A 20,441-nucleotide genomic window follows, 5' to 3' on the forward strand; every position below is an offset into this window, starting at 1 on the left:
GATGCTAAAGGAGTCTCCTAGCAGTCTGGTTAGCCAGAATCTTTCTGTGGTGCTCAGAGGTCTTAGCATTTCCCTTTCCAGACAATCTTTGCAAAATTTTTATTTTCTGCTTAGTGTAACTGACCCCATCAGTTATCCAGTATAGCATGTGTATTATGTCAGCAAGTTATCTTAAGTTTCAAAGAGAGCATATAAAACATAATGTTAATCAATCCCTATCAAATTCAAACTAGATCTTTTGTAGAAATTGACAAGCTGATTTAAAAATTTTCATAGTAATGCAAGGGATGCAGAATAACCAAAACAATTTTGAAAAAGAAAATTGGAGAACTCACATCGCAGACACATTATAAATCAATGGAATAGAATTATGTGCCCAAAAATAAATCGTCACATTTAAGGCCAACTCATTTTGGAGAAGGGTGCCAAGATTTTTAATTTGGGAAGAAATGGGATTTTCAATAGATGGTGGTGGCACATATGGATATCTACATACAAAAGACTGAAATTAAAAACCTGCCTCACAATATGCAAAAATTACTTCAAAATGGATGAAATACCTAAATATAAGAGTTTAAACTTAAAGATTTTAGAAAAAAATTTAGAAGTATATCTTCATGACCATAGGTTAGGGAATAATTTGTTAGATATGACACCTAAAACCCAAACAACGAAGGAAAAAATAAGTAAATTGGACATTACTGAAATTAAAACAACTTTTGCAGTTTAAAAGATATTGTCAAGAAAGTAAAAAACACAACCCACTTGATATAGTTTGAATATATGCCCCCGCCAAATCTCATATGAGTTGTAATCCCCAATGTTGAAGGTGGAATCTGGTGGGTGGTATTTGGGTCATGAGGGTGAATCCCTCATAGCTTGGTGCTGTCCTCAAGATTGTAAATGCTTGTGAGATATGGCTGTGGTTAAGTGTGTGTCATCTCTTCTGCCCCAACTCTCTCTCTTGCTCATTCTCTACCGTGTGAGATGCCAGCTCCCATTTCACCTTACACTGTGCTTAAAAAGCTTCTTGGGGCCTCTCTAGAAGGAAAGCATACCAGCATCATGCTTCCTGTACAGCCTGCAGCATTGTGAGCCAATTAAATCTCTTTTATTTATAAATCACCCAGTCACAGGCATTTCTCTATAGCAATCCAAGAACAACCTAATACATCACTGAGTGAGAGAAAATATGTATCTGATAATGAACTTATACCCATTACATATAAAAAACTCTCACAATATTATAAAACATAAATAACCAAAGTCAAAGAATTTCAGTAGCTAGTCTTCCAAATAAATTAAAATGTCCAGTAAGCATTTGATCAATGGTATTGAGTAAAACATGCTCATAACCAGTAGTTACTGAGGAAATGCAAGTCAAACCCACAATGAGATGTTACTTTACACCCACAAGGCTGTCTATAATTAAAAAAGATTTAAGCAATAGTATAATAGATGTTGGTAAGGATGGAAAAAAAAATAGAACCTTCCCACATTGCTGATGGGAATGCAGCAACTTTGAAAAACTGTTTGGTAGCTCCACAAAATGTTAAATATAGGGTTACAATATGACCTGGCAATTTATCTTCTCAGTATACACCCAAGAGAAATGAAAACATATGTCCACATAAAAGTTTATGCACAAATGTTCATAGCCACATTCTTCATAATATAAAAGTGAAGCAACCCAAATATCGACCAGCCCATGAATGGGTGAAAAATATGTAGTATATCTCTAGCAATGGAATGTTACTCAGCCATAGATGAGAAGAAATGGAACACTGATACATGCAACAACATGGATAAACTTTGAAAATACTGTGCTAAGTAAAGGAAGCTAGTCACAAAATACCACCTACTGTATGAATGCATATATGTAAAATGTCCAGAATGGGCAAAATAAGGAGACAGAAAATAGATTAATGTTTGCCTATGGCTTAGGGTACTGTAGGCTACTCGAGAGCAACTGCTAAAGAGTGCAGGATTTCTTTTGGGGGTGACAAAAATTTTCTAAAATTAGATTGCAGTGATGGTTGCACAAATCCTTGATTATGTTAAATACCATTGAATTGTACACTTAAAATGGGTGAATTTTTAGGAACGAATTGTATCGCAACATGCTTTTTAAGCAAACATATATGGAATATGAAGAAATCATATTTCTATGATTAAGGGATTTAGGAATTACATCTTGGGCTGATTCAGACTATTATTTTGGATTCGTTTAATAAAATTATCTTCTTAGAATGAGAGGTCCCTGTTCATGCTGACTGGTTGGATTCCAGAGATCAAAAACCACAAATGTGGCTGGAACTCTGGAGGAATTTTCTGAGTAGAGAAAGCTTCATTAGCCTGGGAAGTGAAGAGTACCAGATTGTCAGGGAGTCAATGCAATGAGGAAAAATATTTTAAACTATTCAAAAAGCCTTTAGTGCAGGAGTCAGGCAACTTTTTGTCTAAAGAATTGGACAGTAAATATTTTAGGTTTAGAGATGACATGGTCACAACTATTCAACTGTGTACTCGTATTGAGAAAAATCCACAGACCGCATGTAAATCAATGCTAGTGGTAATGTCCCAATCAAATTTTATTTATAAAATGGGGATGGTTGTATTTGGCCTGTAGACCATGGCTTGCTGACCCATGCTCGGGAGGAAAGCAGGTGTTACAGAGAGGAAATCTGGAATAAACAATTGTCTAAATCTAATCTCAGCAACTTGTATTTCTCGATGAAGAGATGAAAGATTAAGAAGTTTAATTTAGCTGCTAACATAACACACCTGATTCCTTTTGAAGATACCTGAATTATTTGGGGATTAGAAATTTCCAGGCCAGCTCTGTATTTGAGGTCAAGGCAGAAGAATAAGCTTAGGTTGATGCTATCTGTACTCTGAGGAGAGGTAGTCACCCTTGCAGAAAAGGTAGCTCTTATTTTGTGTATGTGTGTGTGTGTGTGTATGTGTATGTCTAGATGGAGTCTCACTCTGTTGCCCAGGCTGGAGTGCAGTGATGTGCTCTTAGCTTACTGCAACCTCTGCCTCCCAGGTTATAGCGATTCTCCTGCCTCAGCCTACTGAGTAGGCTGGGACTACAGATGTGCACCATAATACCCAGCTAAATTTTTTTTGTGTTTTAGTAGAGGTGGAGTTTCACTGTGTCCCAGGCTGGTCTTGAATCCTGAACTCAGGCAATCCACCTGCCTTGGCCTCCCAAAGTGCTAGGATTGCAGGCATGAGCCAATGTGCCTGGCCCATAGCTCTTGTTTTTGTTACTGTTATTTTGCTTCAGGAAGGAGAAATAAGAGGCCCTGGTGAAAGTCTACAGAATATTCTCAAGATGGCCTTATTTCTTCTCTGACAACAGATTTTCCCCCTATAATGTATGTCTATGAAAAGTTCAAAGTCTCATAGGGGCTATGAAATAGAGGTCTTTGCATGTTTTCTGAGAGAGAATGCAAGTAATCAAGTAATAGACACTGTGGAGACATTAAGACTACTTAGAAACTGACAACTAGATGAAAATATTAATGGGAATTTAAAGCAAGAATAACAGCAACAGAGCTGAGATTTCCTCTCCAGAGTGTTTCTCCAGAGGCCCTGTGGCAATAGCAGAACATTTAGGAAACAGGTGATTTGGGAAGTTGTTATGGGAAAATCTTAGTGGGAATTTATTCTAAGGATTCTAAAGGATTAATCTGGCCTTATCCTCTGTCTCTTTTTTCATTTACTCTATATTTATACTGATGTTAGTGTTGAGATGTTTTGTGTGGTTTTATGTTCCATCTAACTTCTGGTTTGTGAAGTTGTTATCAGTGCTCACTCAGGAAAACCCATCTATGAGAAGAGTGAAAGCAGGAAAAAGAGAGTATCTGAGTTGATATTTAGAATTCTTGATGTCTCTGATCTATGTTCATCTGTGGGTGGCCTCTGTACATCCCCCGAGCTGCTTTTAATATCCCCATTTTTCCATCCAGAAAATGTGGTACCGTTACTTACTGAATCTTACATTTTATTGTGTGAGCATTTAGAGATATGGCACTTGCCTAAGTAACAAAGTAGATAACTAGCTTTGGAATCATCAAGCTATTGAGCTTAAGACACGTGAGTCTGTTTGTCCCTAAATTCAAGACTTACAAAGTAATTATGTGAATAACAACCAGTGACATTGTGTGGGTATTGAGTGGCTGGGGAGGACTAGAGTTGATATTCAGAATTTTTCATCAAGACAACTATAAGTTCCAAAGGGAAATACCTGTGGCTTTAGTTCCAAACAAGTTCACAGGGCCTGGTCAGTGAAATCCTTTCCTTGTTCAGTCAGTGACTCTGTTAATGTATTTAGTGACACGCTGCATATTAAGGGTGAATCAGGAAAATGTGGTGACCCTGTAATTTGCTGAGAAGGGCTGTATATGAAGTCGGTGTGAGAGAAGAAGATGAGTTTAAATGAACAGAAGAGTGATCCTTAGTGGCTTGGGACACCAGAGACTCATCTCTACTCCTCAATGGACTTTGTTGATGATGCCCTTGTAGGTTCTCTCCAGAGACTGCTAAGTAGTATAACACCGAGGTTCTGTTTCGATGATAGCTTGATCTGGAAAATTGCAAGAATGGGAAAAATGCTGAGGTGAGCACCCTCAAACTCCTAAATTCCCTGAGGAAAGAAGAATAAGAGGAAGTCTTGTAAGCTCAAATAAAGTTAAGGCTTTAAGATTACAAAGAAATTGGGTGGAAGTTCTAAATTATCCCAGAATTAGAAACAGTAGAACAGAAAGTATTTGTTCATGAATTGGACAGAAATTTGAAAGCTCAAAAGGAGGTATTGTCTCCTGGAACTATGATTTGTATCTTTCACATCTTGGATAATCTTTAATGCCCTCTTTCATGAAATTGGGCTTATACTGTATTTCGTATACAGTTGTAGATCAGACAAAAGGAGATGCACTAAGGACTTATTAAGGGTAGCTCTTTATATTAACTACTTATTGTTTTTTTTTTTTTTTTTTTTTAATTTTTTATTGGATTATAGGTTTTGGGGTACATGAGCAGAGCATGCAAGACAGTTGCGTAGGTACACACATGGCAGTGTGCTTTGCTTTTCTTCTCCCCTTCACCCACATTTGGCATTTCTCCCCAGGCTATCCCTCCCCACCTCCCCCTCCCACTGGCCCTCCCCTTTTCCCGCCAATAGACCCCAGTGTTTAGTACTCCCCTTTCTGTGTCCATGTGTTCTCATTTTTCATCACCCACCTATGAGTGAGAATATGCGGTGTTTCATTTTCTGTTCTTGTGTCAGTTTGCTGAGGATGATGTTTTCCAGATTCATCCATGTCCCTACAAACGACACGAACTCATCATTTCTGATTGCTGCATAATATTCCATGGTGTATATGTGCCACATTTTTCCAATCCAGTCTATTATCAATGGGCATTTGGGTTGATTCCAGGTCTTTGCTATTGTAAACAGTGCTGCAATGAACATTCGTGTACATGTGTCCTTAGAGTAGAACGATTTATAGTCTTTTGGATATATACCCAGTAATGGGATTGCTGGGTCAAATGGGATTTCTATTTCTAAGGCCTTGAGGAATCGCCACACTGTCTTCCACAATGGTTGAACTAATTTACACTCCCACCAACAGTGTAAAAGCTATTTATGACAAACCAACAGCCAATATCATACTGAATGGGAAAAAACTGGAAGCATTCCCTTTGAAATCTGGTACTAGACAAGGATGCCCTCTCTCACCACTTCTATTCAATATAGTACTGGAAGTTCTAGCCAGAGCAATCAGGCAAGAAAAAGAAATAAAGGGTATTCAAATAGGAAAGGTGGAAGCCAAATTGTCTCTATTTGCAGACGACATGATAGTATACCTAGAAGACCCCATCGCCTCAGCCCAAAAACTCCTGAAACTGATAAACAACTTCAGCAAAGTCTCAGGATATAAAATCAATGTGCAAAAATCACAAGCATTCGTCTACACCAATAACAGACTTAAAGAAAGCCAAATCAAGAGCGAACTGCCATTCGCAATTGCTACAAAAAGAATAAAATACCTTGGAATACAACTCACAAGGAACGTAAGGGACCTCTTCAAGGAGAACTACAAACCACTGCTCAACGAAATCAGAGAGGACACAAACAGATGGAGAAACATTCCATGTTCATGATTAGGAAGAATTAATATCGTGAAAATGGATATACTGCCCAAAGTAATTTACAGAATCAACGCTATCCCCATCAAGCTACCATTGACTTTCTTCACAGAACTGGAAAAAACCACCATGAACTTCATATGGAACCAAAAGAGAGCCCGCATAGCCAAGTCAATTCTAAGCAAAAAGAACACAGCGGGGGGCATCACACTACCGGATTTCAAACTATACTACAAGGCTACAGTAATCAAAACAGCATGGTACTGGTACCAAAACAGAGATATAGACCAATGGAACAAAACAGAGGCACCGGAGGCAACACAACATACATACAACTATACAATCTTTGATAAACCTGACAAAAACAAGCAATGGGGCAAGGATTCCATGTTTAACAAATGGTGTTGGGAAAACTGTCTAGCCATGTGCAGAAAGCAGAAACTGGACCCCTTCCTGACACCTTACACTAAAATTAACTCCAGATGGATTAAAGACTTAAACATAAGACCTGGCACCATAAAAACCCTAGAAGGAAATCTAGGCAAAACTATCCAGGACATAGGAGTAGGCAAGGACTTCATGAACAAAACACCAAGAGCATTGGCAACAAAAGCCAAAATAGACAAATGGGACCTAATGAAACTCCACAGCTTCTGCACGGCAAAAGAAACAGTCACTAGAGTGGATCGGCAACCAACAGAATGGGAAAAAATTTTCGCAGTCTACCCATCTGACAAAGGGCTGATATCCAGAATTTACAAACAACTCAAGCAGATTTACAGGAAAAAAAACAAACAAGCCCATTCAAAAGTGGGCAAAGGATATGAACAGATACTTTACGAAAGAAGACATATATGAGGCCAACAATCATATGAAAAAATGCTCATCGTCACTGGTCATCAGAGAGATGCAAATCAAAACCACATTGAGATACCATCTCACGCCAGTTAGAATGGCGATCATTAACTACTTATTGTTTTACAATTAAAAAAGGAACTATCAGAAACTCTAGAGAAAACACAGAGATAAGAAAAAACTTTCTTGTTAGTTTACTTGTCACTTTTTCATCTTTTTTTCCTAAGAATATGTTTCCTTTTCTTCTTTTATTAGTTTTGGTGTTTATTTGAATATTTCAGTATACTGACTGCACATTTAAGGTAAATCATTGTGCAGCTACCAAGGAAGCAGATTGCTATAACCAATTTATACCCACAAAATGAAGATGGTTTGTGGTAAAGTTGGGGAATTTCAGTTCCTTTCTTAAAATCCATAACATCTTACAATTGCTCTGAGAATATCATTGCATTCAAAATAAAATGTTTTTAAAAGAAAAACTCTACAAATCTTAAGCATTACCTACAAAGCACAACATGATCTGGCTTTGCCTTTTCTTCAGTGTCATGGTTTACCACCTTGTTTGTTATGTGCTAAAACAGTGAGCTGTCGGAGTACCTCAAATGCTTTGGGATCTGTTATACACTGTTCCCTATAACGAGAATGCTATTTCCTAATGCCCTGCATCTGCTTAGCCTGCAACTTAGATATAATTTCCCAAATATGCATTTTTACCCTACCTTACCAGTTAAATATGTTTTCTCTTGCTATTCTCCCAGTGTGCCTTGTTCTTTTTCTCTAATTTAAGACTTCGTGTGTGTGTGAGTACATGTGTATTTGTTTTACATGCTTGCTTTTTTAAAAAAAAAGTCTGTATATTTCATGGAATAGGATCCATGTTTCTTTATTCTCTCCTGTTTACCTAGTAAAAGGCCTGGTACATATTAGATTGTCAATAAATATTTCTAGAGTGAATGGATGACAGAGTGTGATTAGAATGACATTTCCTAAAATGAAAGGAGATCTATATCTGGTGTACTCTTTCCTGTGAAGGCAGTATTACTGATTGAAGGGTGTGTCAGAAAAGCAGAGTAGGATCATAAAACAGTTTGAAAGTATTTCTTTGATATTGGAAAGGTATGTGTGGGCTGCAGCCCAGCAGAAGTAGTTGTTGAAAATTGCTTGCATTAGGATGAATGATAAATGCCAGGAGAATAATGAATAATTTCAGATAAGAGAGTAAGCCTTCTGCTTGTTTAGAAAATAAACCTGCATTCTTTTTATGATAGCAGCCAATGATCAATTAAAAATAAAAATCTTGTTTTGCAGTGCCCTCCTGTATAAACATTCAAAGCCTTCTCAATTCAATTAGAAGGAAATCCAAATTCTCAATGCAAGATTTTCCATATCTTAGATTTTCCTGCCAACCATACCCACAGCATTTAGTATCATCCTTTCCCCAGGTAACTAAGCTCTAATCCCAAAGCTTGATCTCTGTATCCAGATGGGCTAAGCTCTTTGCTGCTTCAGTGACTTTGTACTAACTCATTTTTCCCTTGGCCCTTCACATGGCTGAATTCTTTTTTCCTCTCAGCTCTCAGCTCAAGTATCACTTTCTAAGGACTTCTCATTACCAGACCTTCCCTGTAAATTCTAGACTTTCTTCTGCCCTTGTTGCTTTCTATCACATTATCACATATAATATGTATGTTATATTAATATACATTATGTTCATAGCACTTGCTGTAATCAGAAATTATTGCATTAATTTTTGTTCTAAAAATTACATACACATTTTTGTCTAGAATGAAAGATCCATAATGAAAAGGGATGTCTAGTTTACATTAGCAAATGTGGCAAATAGTATAACATCTCTAAGCCTCAGTTTCCTAAGATATAAAATAGGAATTATAAGACGTACCTCAAAGATTGGTTAGCAAGATTAAATGAGATAGTACATGAGAATCTGTTAGTAAAATGTCTGGGACTCAGGAAGCATTTAATGAAAGGCAAACATATTTTTGCTTCTACCATCATCACCATCACCATCATCATCATCAAAATCATCATTCCAGGTCTTGTCTTTACAGTATGATGCCAGCTGTAAAGAAACACAGAACTCATAGTTAATAGAGGGATCCTGCAAGAAAATGTTATGAGTTATCTATTGCTCCATAAAAAGCAAATCACTCCAAAACTTGATGTCCTAAAACCATCATTTTTTCATGCTTAGGGGCAGGGTATATCAGGAATTGGGAATTGGATTAAAGAGACAACTTTTTCTGCTCCACTGTGTCTGGGACTTTATCTGGGAAGACTTGAATCCTGGGAACATTTCAACATCTGGGACTGGAATTATCTAGAGTGTTTTCTACAAAAGATGAGTAAGGAGGAAAGAGCCATTGGAAATGAAGACAAAGGGAGAAGGGTGGCAAATGAATGAGTATCTTCAGATGAGATTAATAACTTTTTAAAGTAATCATTTTATGGAACATGGAAAAAAATGGACAGAAGGCTGTGATTTTACTACTTTGTCAGCACTGACGAGTCTTCTTTTCTTCTCCCCTTTCCTCTTATGGGCTAAAATAATCTGTGGTGTAGTTTCTGGGTGTTTCTTTCTCTTTATGTATGTTTTTCTTTTCTGATTATTTTAAAGGCATTTTGTTAGATTTCTCTCCATACATTTTGCTTCCTTGGTGACATGTGTCATAAAGAGCATTGGTCAGGATGGCCAAGTCATCACTCTGTAGTGACGTCAGGAGTAGTGTTTTTAAAAAGTAGTCAAAGAGACAATTTGTTGTTCTTTAATGCATCTCATAGACATACACATTTTTGTTCTGTGGTCTAGGCAATGTAATCTTATGATAGTGCTAACCTTTGGTTGACTGGTTTCCATCTACAGGGACAAAGTTGAGCATTGTCAAGATGTACTCAAATTAGTACATAAGGCATAAGATAGGTTGGTTGCTTGACTAACTAAGGCAGAAAGATACCTAAAGCCTGTTCGAAATACAGGGCATATGAAAGAACTGAGTTGAATAAAACAAGATGGGCTGAATAAGTATTAAATCATAAGTCATACATTATTTTATTTACTTACTGTATAACCAGTAATATTCTAAGTACTAATATGAGAAAGAGAGAAAGAGCAAGAAAATGAGAGTAAGAGCACATGCAGGAGAAATCTGGATTAAAGGAGACTAGTAGGGAAAAATAACCCAAATAACCAGTCAGATGATTTATAAGAAAAAATTTCAAACCAATTAAATATTAGATAAGAGAAAGAAAATGTTAAAATAATAGATTGTGCATGCTGTGCATGCACGCAAACACACACAGAGAGATACCTGAAGTGTGCAATCATTAAAATAATATTAGGCCGGGCGTGGTGGCTCACGCCTATAATCCCAGCACTTTGGGAGGCTGATGCGGGTGGATCACGAGGACAAGAGATCGAGACCATCCTGGTCAAAAAGGTGAAACCGTGTCTCTACTAAAAAATGCAAAATTTAACTGGGCATGGTGGTGCGTGACTGTAGTCCCAGCTACTCGGGAGGCGGAGGCACGAGAATTGCTTGAACCCAGAAGGCGGAGGTTGCAGTGAGCCGGGATCATGCCATTGCCCTCCAGTCTGGGTAACTACAGCGAAACTCCATCTAAAACTAATAATAATAATAAAATAATATTAAATGACATGAGAAAATTATCAAAATAGTCCATGGAAGATGTAGATAAAACCACACAGTATAATTTAAATCCCATGAAAATACATGTATACAGGAAAAATTTGGAAACAAATATTTGAAATTTATCAAAATATTGAGCAGATATTACTGTTTAGCAGAATGACAGCTATTTTAAAGTTTGCCTTCTTCCTTTACTATGCATATATTTTTTAACTTTAAAAATATATATTTTTAATTTCCATAGGTTTTTGGAGAACAGGTGGTGTTTGGCTACATGAGCTCTTTAGTGGTGATTTGTAAGATTTTGGTACACCCATCAACCAAGCAGTATACACTGCCCCTTATTTTTAGTCTTTATCCCTCACATACTTCCCATCCTTTCCCCCTGACTCTCCAAAGTCCATTGTGCTTTTCTCATGCCTTTGCATCCGCATAGCTTAGCTCCCAGTTACAAGTAAGAATATACAATGTTTGGTTTTCCATTCTTGAGTTACTTCACTTAGAATAATAGTCTCTAGTCATATCCAGGTGACAGTGAATGTGACTAATTTATTCCTTTTTATGACTGAGTAGTATTCCATTGTATACACATACCACAGTTTCTTTATCCACTCTTTAATTGATGGGCATTTGGGTTGGTTCAACCTTTTTGCAATTATGAATTGTGCTGCTATAAACATGCATGTCAAAGTATATTTTTCATAAAATGGCTTCTTTTCCTCTGTTTATATACCCAGAAGGTGGGATTTCTGGATCAAATGGTAGTTCTACTTTTAGTTCTTTAAGGAATGTCCACACTGTTATCCATAGTGGTTGTACCAGTTTACTCTCCCACCGGCAGTGTAGAAATGTTCCCTATTCACCAACTTGCCAAAATCTGCTATTTTAAAATTTTTTAATTAAGGGAATTCTTGCAGGAGTAAAGTGGTATTGCATTGTGGTTTTGATTTGCATTTCCCTGATCATTAGTGATGTTGAGCATTTTTTTTCATACATTTCTTGGCCATTTGTATATCTTCTTTCCAGAATTGTCTATTCATGCCCTTAGCCCAATTTTTGATGGAATCGTTTGTTTTTTCTTGCTGATTTGTTTGAGTTCATTGTAGATTCTGAATATTAGTCCTTTGTCAGATGAATAGATTATGAAGATTTTTCTCCCACTCTGTGGGTTGTCTGTTTACTCGGCTGTTTATTCTGCCATCCAAAAGCTCTTTAGTTAAATTAGTTCCCAGCTATTTATCTTTGTTTTTATTGCATTTGCTTTTGGGTTCCTGGTCATAAAATTCTTGCCTAAGACATTGCAAGAGGTTTTCCAATGTTATCTTCTAGAATATTTATAGTTTCAGGTCTTAGATTAAAGTCCTTAATCCATCTTGCACTGATTTTTGTATATTGTGAGCGATGAAGATCCAGTTTTATTCTCCTACATGTAGCTAGCCAATTATCCCAGCACCATTTGTTAAAAAGGGTGTCCTTTTCCCACTTTTCATTTTCATTTGCTTTGTCAAAGATCAGTTGGCTGTAAGTATTTGGGTTTATTTCTGGGTTCTCTATTCTGTTCTATTAATATACGTGCCATTTTTATACCAGTACCATTCTCTTTCGGTGACTATGACCTTATAGTACAGTTTGAAATCAGGTAATGTGATGTTTCCAGATTTGGTAATTTTGCTTAGTATTGATTTGGCTATGTGGGCTCTTTCTTGGTTTCATATGAATTTTAGAATTTTTGTTCAATTATGTGAAGAATGATGGTAGTATTTTGATGGGAATAGCATTGAGTTTGTAGATTGCTTTTGGCAATATGTTTCTTTTTTTAACTTTTATTTTAAATTCAGGGATACATGTGCAGGTTTGTTACATAGGTAAACTTGTGTTATGGGGTTTGTTGTATAGATTATTTCCTCACCCAGGTATTAATCTCACTACCCATCAATTATTTTTGCTGATCCTCTTTGTCTTCCCACCATCCACCATCCAGTAGGTCACAGTGTGTGTTGTTTCCCCTATGTATCCATGTGTTCTCATTATTTAGCTCCTACTTATAATCCTGCAGCTCAGTTGGTGTCCTTGCAGAAGACATGATCTTGTTCTTTATGCCTGCATAGTATTCTATGGTGTATATATACCACATTTAAAAAAATTCTAGTCTATTATTGATGAATATTTGGGTTGATTTCATGTCTTTCCTACTGTACTTAGTGCTGCAATGAACATACTTGTGAATGTGGGTATATAATAGAACAATTTATATTCCTTTGAGTACATACACAGTAATGGGATTGCTGAACTGACTGGTATTCTGTCTTTAGGTCATTGAGGAATCACCACACTGTCTTCCACAAAAGCTAAGCTAATTGACATGCCCACCAACAGTGCAGAAACAGTGCTTTTCCTTCACAACTTCACCAGTATCTGTTATTTTTTGACTTTTTAATAGTAACCATCAAACATGCCTTACAAGAGTTCCTGAAGGAAGCATTAAATGAGGCAAGGAAAGACCTTTACCAGTCACTACCACTAAAAAAAATGCTATAAAGTAACCACATCAACACGTCTGCAAAATAACCAGCTAATATTATGATGAAAGAATCAAATTTGCACATATCAATACTAACTTTAAATGTAAATGAGCTAAATGACCCAATTAAAAGACACGGAGTGGCAAGCTGGATAAAGAACCAAGACCCATTGGAATACTGTCTTCAAGAGACCCATCTCATGTGCAATGACATGCATTCATTCAACATAAAGGGTCAGAGAAAAATCTACCAAGCAAATGGAAAAAAGAAAAAAACAAGGATTGGAATAATCGTTTCTGACAAAACAGAATTTAAACCAGCAAAGATCAAAAAAGACAAATAAGGGCATTATATAATGGTACATTTTTTTAACTATATATTTCAAAATTGAGAAGTACATATTTTTCTCATTATTAATTAAGTAAAAGCTACTATTTGTTAATATGGCAGTGGATATATTTCATGATAGGTCTATAAAAGACCAATGTTCTAAGGATTCCTTATAGATAAAACTAGGATTAATGGGTGGATTTTTTTTATGAACTGACTTCGTTTAAGTATTGTAAAGTTATTCTAAAAAATTAGAGCTTGAATACTTAAACTTCTAAATATTGAGAATGTCTTAGTAATTGCTGAATTGATAGTGGATAGGTTTGTGTTTTGATTCAAGCCCTCAGATGAGAATTAAATGAACACAACTTTCCAGCCTCGAGATATCTTGATTTTTAAGTAGGAGATATGTCAGTTTTTCCTATTGCTTGTAATCCACCTGGAAATTCCAAATAACCTTTAAAGTGTAGGTACAATTTCTAAGTTATCTTTCATTGCATCTTTTAAAATGAGATGTATTTATAGACCTGTTAAATATCCCAGAGGAAAACTGATAAATCCCAATAATGTCATTGCTGTTGAAATATTTCCATGTTAGGCAAGATTAGGAAATGCTGACATGATCAAAAAAGGAGATGAATTATTTGATTGCATAGACAATTTCCTAGTGCAGCCAAAATATTCTGAAAATATACTTTGTGTCAGATATCTGTCTTAAATAACAGCAAAAATTGAAACAGAAGATAGGAAAAAAATATCAAGGATGTTTTGTAGATTTGGTTGTTAACATTTTTAAAGGTGATTTTCCAGAATAAATTATAATACTTATTTGAATTGTAATGTATTACTACAACTTGAGAAGTGTCACACTGTGCTCACTTTGAGATAATGATTTTTATTTATTTTAATTCTTCAAAATGACTCTTTTATAAAACCTAGTTGATATTATCTCTCATGTAGGTTTTAGTTGACTAACCCTAAGAAAATTAAAAGACTCTTTTTATATATACAATCATTATTTATGAAGGAAATCCTAAGCAATCTACAGAAATGAAACTGATAGATTAATAAGTGAACTTAGGCAGACAATAGGATCCCTGGTCAATATACAAAAAACAAACAAACAACAACAACAAAACAGTTAGTAAATACATTCTGAGAAATGAGTCCATAGGCAGTTTCATCAAATGAACATAACTGAATATACTTGTACAACCTGGATAGCATAATCAATACACACCTAGAACATCTGGTATAGCCTAATTGTGCAAGTTGGCTACAAACTTGCACAACGTATTAGGTTACTGAATACTGTAGGCAATTGGAACACAATGGCAAGTATTGGTGTATCTAACATAGAAAATGTACAGTTAAAATATGGTATAAACAATAAAAATGGTGCACTTATATGGGTCAGTTACCAAGAATGGAACTTGCAGGACTGGTCGTTGTTCTGGGCAAGTTCGTGAGTTAGTGGTAAGTGAATGCAAAGCCCTGGAACATTACTATACGCTACTGTAGACTTTATAAACACTGGACACTTAGGCTACACTAAACTTTTAAAAGTATTTTTCTTTTCTCAACAATGAAAGATTTTTCTTTACTCAATAATAAAACTTTAACTTGCTGTAACGTTTTTACTTTATAAACTTTTTAATTTCTTAACTTTTTGACTCAATAATACTCAGCTCAAAACAAACACATTGCACAGCTATGCAAAAATATTATCTTTCTTTATATTATTCCATAAGCTTTTTCTTATTTAAAAATTTTTATTTTACTTTTTAAACTTTTTTGTTAAAAGGTATGACACAAACATATGCATTAGCCTCGGCCTACACAGGGCCAACATAATCAGTATCACTGTCTTCCACCTCCACATCATGTCCCATTGGAAGGTCATCAAGGGCGATAACACACATGGAGCTGTCATATATTGTGACAACACAGACTTCTTCTGGAGCACATCTTGAAAGACCTGCCTGAGGCTGTTTTACAATTAACTTCTTTTTAGTAAGTAAAAAGAGTACACTCTAAAATAATGATTAAAAGTATAGTAAATACAAAAACCAGTAACAGTCATTTATTATCACTATCAAGTATTTTGTAATGTATGTACTTACATGTGTTGTACTTTTATATGACTGGCAGTGAGGTAGGTTTGCTTATACCAGCACTACCACAAACACTTGAGTAATGCATTTAGAATGACAATGATGTCGCTATGCGACAGAAAATTTTCAGTTCCACTATAATATTATGGGACTGCTTTGGTACATGTGGTCCATTGTTGACCAAATGTCATCATGTGGCACATGACTGTATATCCCTTTATCCCACAGTACTTGTTTTGTAATTCCTTTTAGTTTATATTAATAAGAGGATTTTTTCATCTAAATGCATTTATTTTACCTAAATACTTCATATTTTCTTTTATCAGCTTTTACAAGGTATAACTTACATACAGTGAAATTCGCCCTAGTTATTATAGTTTTGTAAGCTTTGACAAAGCTGATAATCATATAATCATCATCACAATCAAGATAAAGAACAATTTTATTACCTTTCATAATTACCCTGTGCCCCTTTGTAATCATTTATCTCGCCACCCCTAATTCCTAGCAACTACTGATCTGTATTCTATTCTATAGTGTTGCCTTTTTAAGGAAGGCATATAACTGGAATCTGCAGCATGTGGCATTTTAAGTCTGTTTCTTTCACTTCGCAAAATTCATTTCAGATTTATCCATGTTGTTGCTGTATCAATTCCACTTGTTCCTTCTTTGCTGGGAAGTATAACATTGTAGGCCTATGCCATAGTTTATCCCTTACTCAGTTGAGTGGCATTTTGATTCTTTTCAGTTTGTGTGGGTCTTCATTTGTACCCTAAGGGAGATTCTCCCCTTCCTCCCAAACGTAAGCCTTTTATTCTCTGGAAAGATAGAGGAGAATAATTTTGGTGAAGTTTTGTACTTTTCCAGCAATAGTTGCTGTTTCTTCCTCCCAATGCTGCACCACAAGGATGTTCTCTCAGATCACTTGCCTTGGCCCTGATCTTCTTTTGAGCATTGGGTAAAATCTATGAAGAAGGATCTGCAAGTAGTTGAGAACCTCCTTTGTGTTTGTGGTTCATGGGGGTTCTATGTTTTCTTTCTAGCCCAGACTCAACCTTTGGCAGCCTTTGTTAAACATTTACCTGAACTTTTATTAGCAGTTTGTATGGAATCTCACTTCTGTTCCAGGGAAGCAACCACTGTGTCTTGTCTCTGCTTGACTGTACTTGTCTTCCTTAGATTTTAGGTTAGTTGTTATTCCTGTGATCACAACTCTTTGATGGGTTCAAGAAAAGTTCTGACTGTTTGGATTATACAGTGTGTTTTTCATTGTTGTCATCTGTGTGGGAGTAATGCTCTATTCAGCTTTCTACAACTGAAAAAGGAGGCAGAAGAAAACTCACATTCAAAACTCACATTGAAAGAATATTTCAGCCAGTGTATACTGTTTTTCAACACTATGCATGCCATTCAATTATTTTTGGCTTTCAGTCTTTTTCATGAGAAGTAAGCCATACTTCTTATCACTGTTAACCTCTATGCAGTGTTTCTTTCTTGCCTGCCTGCCTCCAAGATTTCTGAATCTTTGATTTTTGGCCCTTTGACTAAAATGTACCTAGATTTGTTTTTCTTTTCATTTATTCTGTTTGGGGTTCTCTGATTTTCTGGGTTATGTGGGCTATTGTTGGTTGATAATTTTAAAAAAAAAGTTTGACTATTACTAATTCAAATATATCTTACTGCCCACTCTTTTCTTCATCAAGGACTCTGTGCATTCATGTTAGATTGTTACATGTTGTACTATAGATCTTGAATGTTTCATTCAAATTTTTCATTATTTTTGCTTTTTGCATTTTAGTTTAGTGAATTTCTGTAGAACTGTATTCTGATTAGTTTATCCTTTCTTGTATTGAAAATATGCACTGATAAGGTTTTTGATAAAATTCTTTATTTCTGAAATTATGGTTTTTTTATTTCTAGCAACATGGGACTTTAAAAAATAGTTTTTATCTATCTGTTTAAATTCTCTATCTGGTTCTTCATGTCATCCATTCCTAACATTGGCTAACATTTTAGCCAAATAATGTCTCTATTTAATAATTTTAAAGTTCCATCTGATAATTCCAATATCTGGGCCACATTTTATTTTTTTCCCCACTAACTATTTTATCTTTTGATAACACATAATATTTGCTTGATATTTTTTGAATTTCATAATTCTTATTAAATGCCAGATGTTAAACAAAACCAGAGACTGAAGTAAATAATAATTATTCCCAGAAATGTGAAAGTGTCTTCTTTTGTAATGGTGTTACTTTGGAGGGTTGAAATCAATTTGTATACAAATTTATTGTTGCTTGACTTACCTTCGTTGCACTATAGGTTTCAATTATTTTTTGATGTGATACTCTGTTCACATCTTGTTTTAGTGTGAGGCCTCTAATGTCAAAGTTTTTTTTTTTTCCTTGTATTCTTTTCCTTCATTAGATTTCAGCAAACACTGCATTTCTACACCATAATGGGGTTCTTTTCTGTGCTTCTGTCCCCATCTCCAATGGTGTGTGTGTTTCTCTGTGTGTGTGTGTTTGTGTGTATATGTGTGTATGCATGTTTTGAGACAGAGTCTCAGTCTGACTCCCAGGCTGAAGTACAGTGGTGCAATCTTGGCTCACTGCAACCTCTGCCTTCCAGTGCTTATTGTGCCTCAGCCTCCAAAGTATTTGAGATTACAGGCATGTGGCACCATGCCCAGCTACTTTTTGTAATTTTAGTAGAGGTGGGGTTTCACCATGTTGGCCAGGCTGGTCTCAAACTCCTGATCTTACAGGCATAAGCTACTGTGCCCAGCCCTAATGTGTGTATATATATGCATGTGTGTGTATATCTGTATGTGTTCTTATCACTCTATATTCAGAAGTCTCATGTAGGGGAGAATTCTGCCTCAATATTAGGCAGGCCCTGTGTGTATCTGACCTCAGGTAATCAGTGGGACTCCTTAAACATCCTTGTTCCTCCTCCAACATCAAACAGTTCTGCACCCATCTCCTTCAGTTCAGCTCTGATTGTAGCTATTTCTTGTTGCCTTTAGTGTTTGTTTGCTCTTGGTTCCCCAGTTCTTTTCATTGAGATGTTATGTTGTTAACTTTAGATCTTTCTAGCTTTCAATGTGGGTATTTAGTGCTATAAATTTCCCTCTTAACATTGCTTTAGCTGTATCCCAGAGATTCTGGTACATTGTCTCTTTGCTGTCATTAGTTTCAGAGAACCTCTCGATTTCTGCCTTAATTTCATTGTCTGTCAATCACTCAGGAACAGGTTGTTCAATCTCCACTTGGTTGTAAGTTTTGAGTGAATCTCTTAATCTTGACTTATAATTTGATTGCACTGTGGTCTGAGAGACTATTATAATTTTAGTTTTGTTTTTTGAGGAGTGTTTTACTTCCAGTTATGTCATCAATTTTAGAGTGAGTGCTGTGTGGTGATGAGAAGAATGTATATTCTGTTGAATTTGAATAGAGAATTCTATAGATATCTGTCAGGTCCACTTGATCCAGAGCTGAGTTCAGGTCCTGAATGTCTTTGTTAATTTTTTATCTTGATGATCTGTCTCATAGTGACAATGGAGTATTAAAGTCTCCCACTATTATTGTGTGGGAGTCTAAGTCTCTTTGTAGATCCCTAAGCACTTGCTTTATGAAAATGGGTGCTCCTGTATTGGGTGCATACATATTTAGGATAGTTAGTTCTTCTTGTTGAATTGAACCCTTTAACATTATTTAATGCCCTTCTTTGTCTTTTTTTTTTTTTTGCCTTTGTTGGTTTAAAGTCTGTTTTGTCTGAAACTAGGCTTTTGGCCCCTGCTTTTCACTGTTTTCTAGTTGCTTGGTAAATTTCTCTCCATCCATTTATCTTGAGCCTATGTTAGTCTTTGCATGTGAGATGGGTCTCTTGAAGATAGCATTTCAATGGCTCTTGGCTCTTTTTCCAGCTTGCCATTCTGTGCCTTTTAATTAAGGTTTTTTACCCATTTACTTTTAAGGTTAGTACTGTGAATTTGATCCTGTAATAATCTGGTAATTATTGCAGACTTGTTTATGTGGCTGCTACATAGTGTCACTTGTCTGTATACTTTTGTGTGTTTTGGTAGTGGCTTGTAACTGTTTTTTCCTTTTGCAAGGCAGGTATGGTGGTGATAAATTCCTTTGGTATTTGCTTGTCTGAAAATGACCTTATTTCTCCTTCACTTGAGAAATTTATTTTGGCCAGATATGAATTTCTGGGTTGGAAATTCTTTTCTTTAAAAATGTTGGATGTTAGTTCCCAATTTCTTTTGGCTTCTAAGGTTTCTGCTGAGAGGTCTGCTATTAGTCTGATGGATTTCACTTTGCAGGTGACCTGGTCTTTATTTCTGACTGTCCTTAACATATTTTCTTTCATTACAACCTTGGAGAATCTATTGATTATGTGTCTTGATCTTCTCATGGATTATCTTACTGGGGTCCTCTTGTGTTTCTTGAATTAGAATGTTGACCTGTCTTGCTATGTTGGGGAAGTTTTCCTGGATGATACTCTGAAATATGATTTCCAACTTTGTTCCATTCACCTTATCTCTTTCAGGTACCCCAATTAGTCATAGGTTCAGTCTTCTTACATAATCCTATGTTTCTTGCAGGTTTTGTTCATTCATTTTTATTATTATTTTTCTCTATTCTTACCTTCCTGTCTTATATCAGAAAGTTAGTCTTCAAGCTCTGAGATTCTTTCCTCTGCTTGATCTGTTCTACTATTGATACTAGTGATTGCATTGTGAAGTTCCCATGTTGTATTTGTTAGTGTCATTAGCTTGGTTATCCTCC

This window comes from Callithrix jacchus, chromosome 1, assembly GCF_049354715.1.
Source record: "Callithrix jacchus isolate 240 chromosome 1, calJac240_pri, whole genome shotgun sequence".
Classification (NCBI taxonomy): Eukaryota; Metazoa; Chordata; class Mammalia; order Primates; family Cebidae; genus Callithrix; species Callithrix jacchus.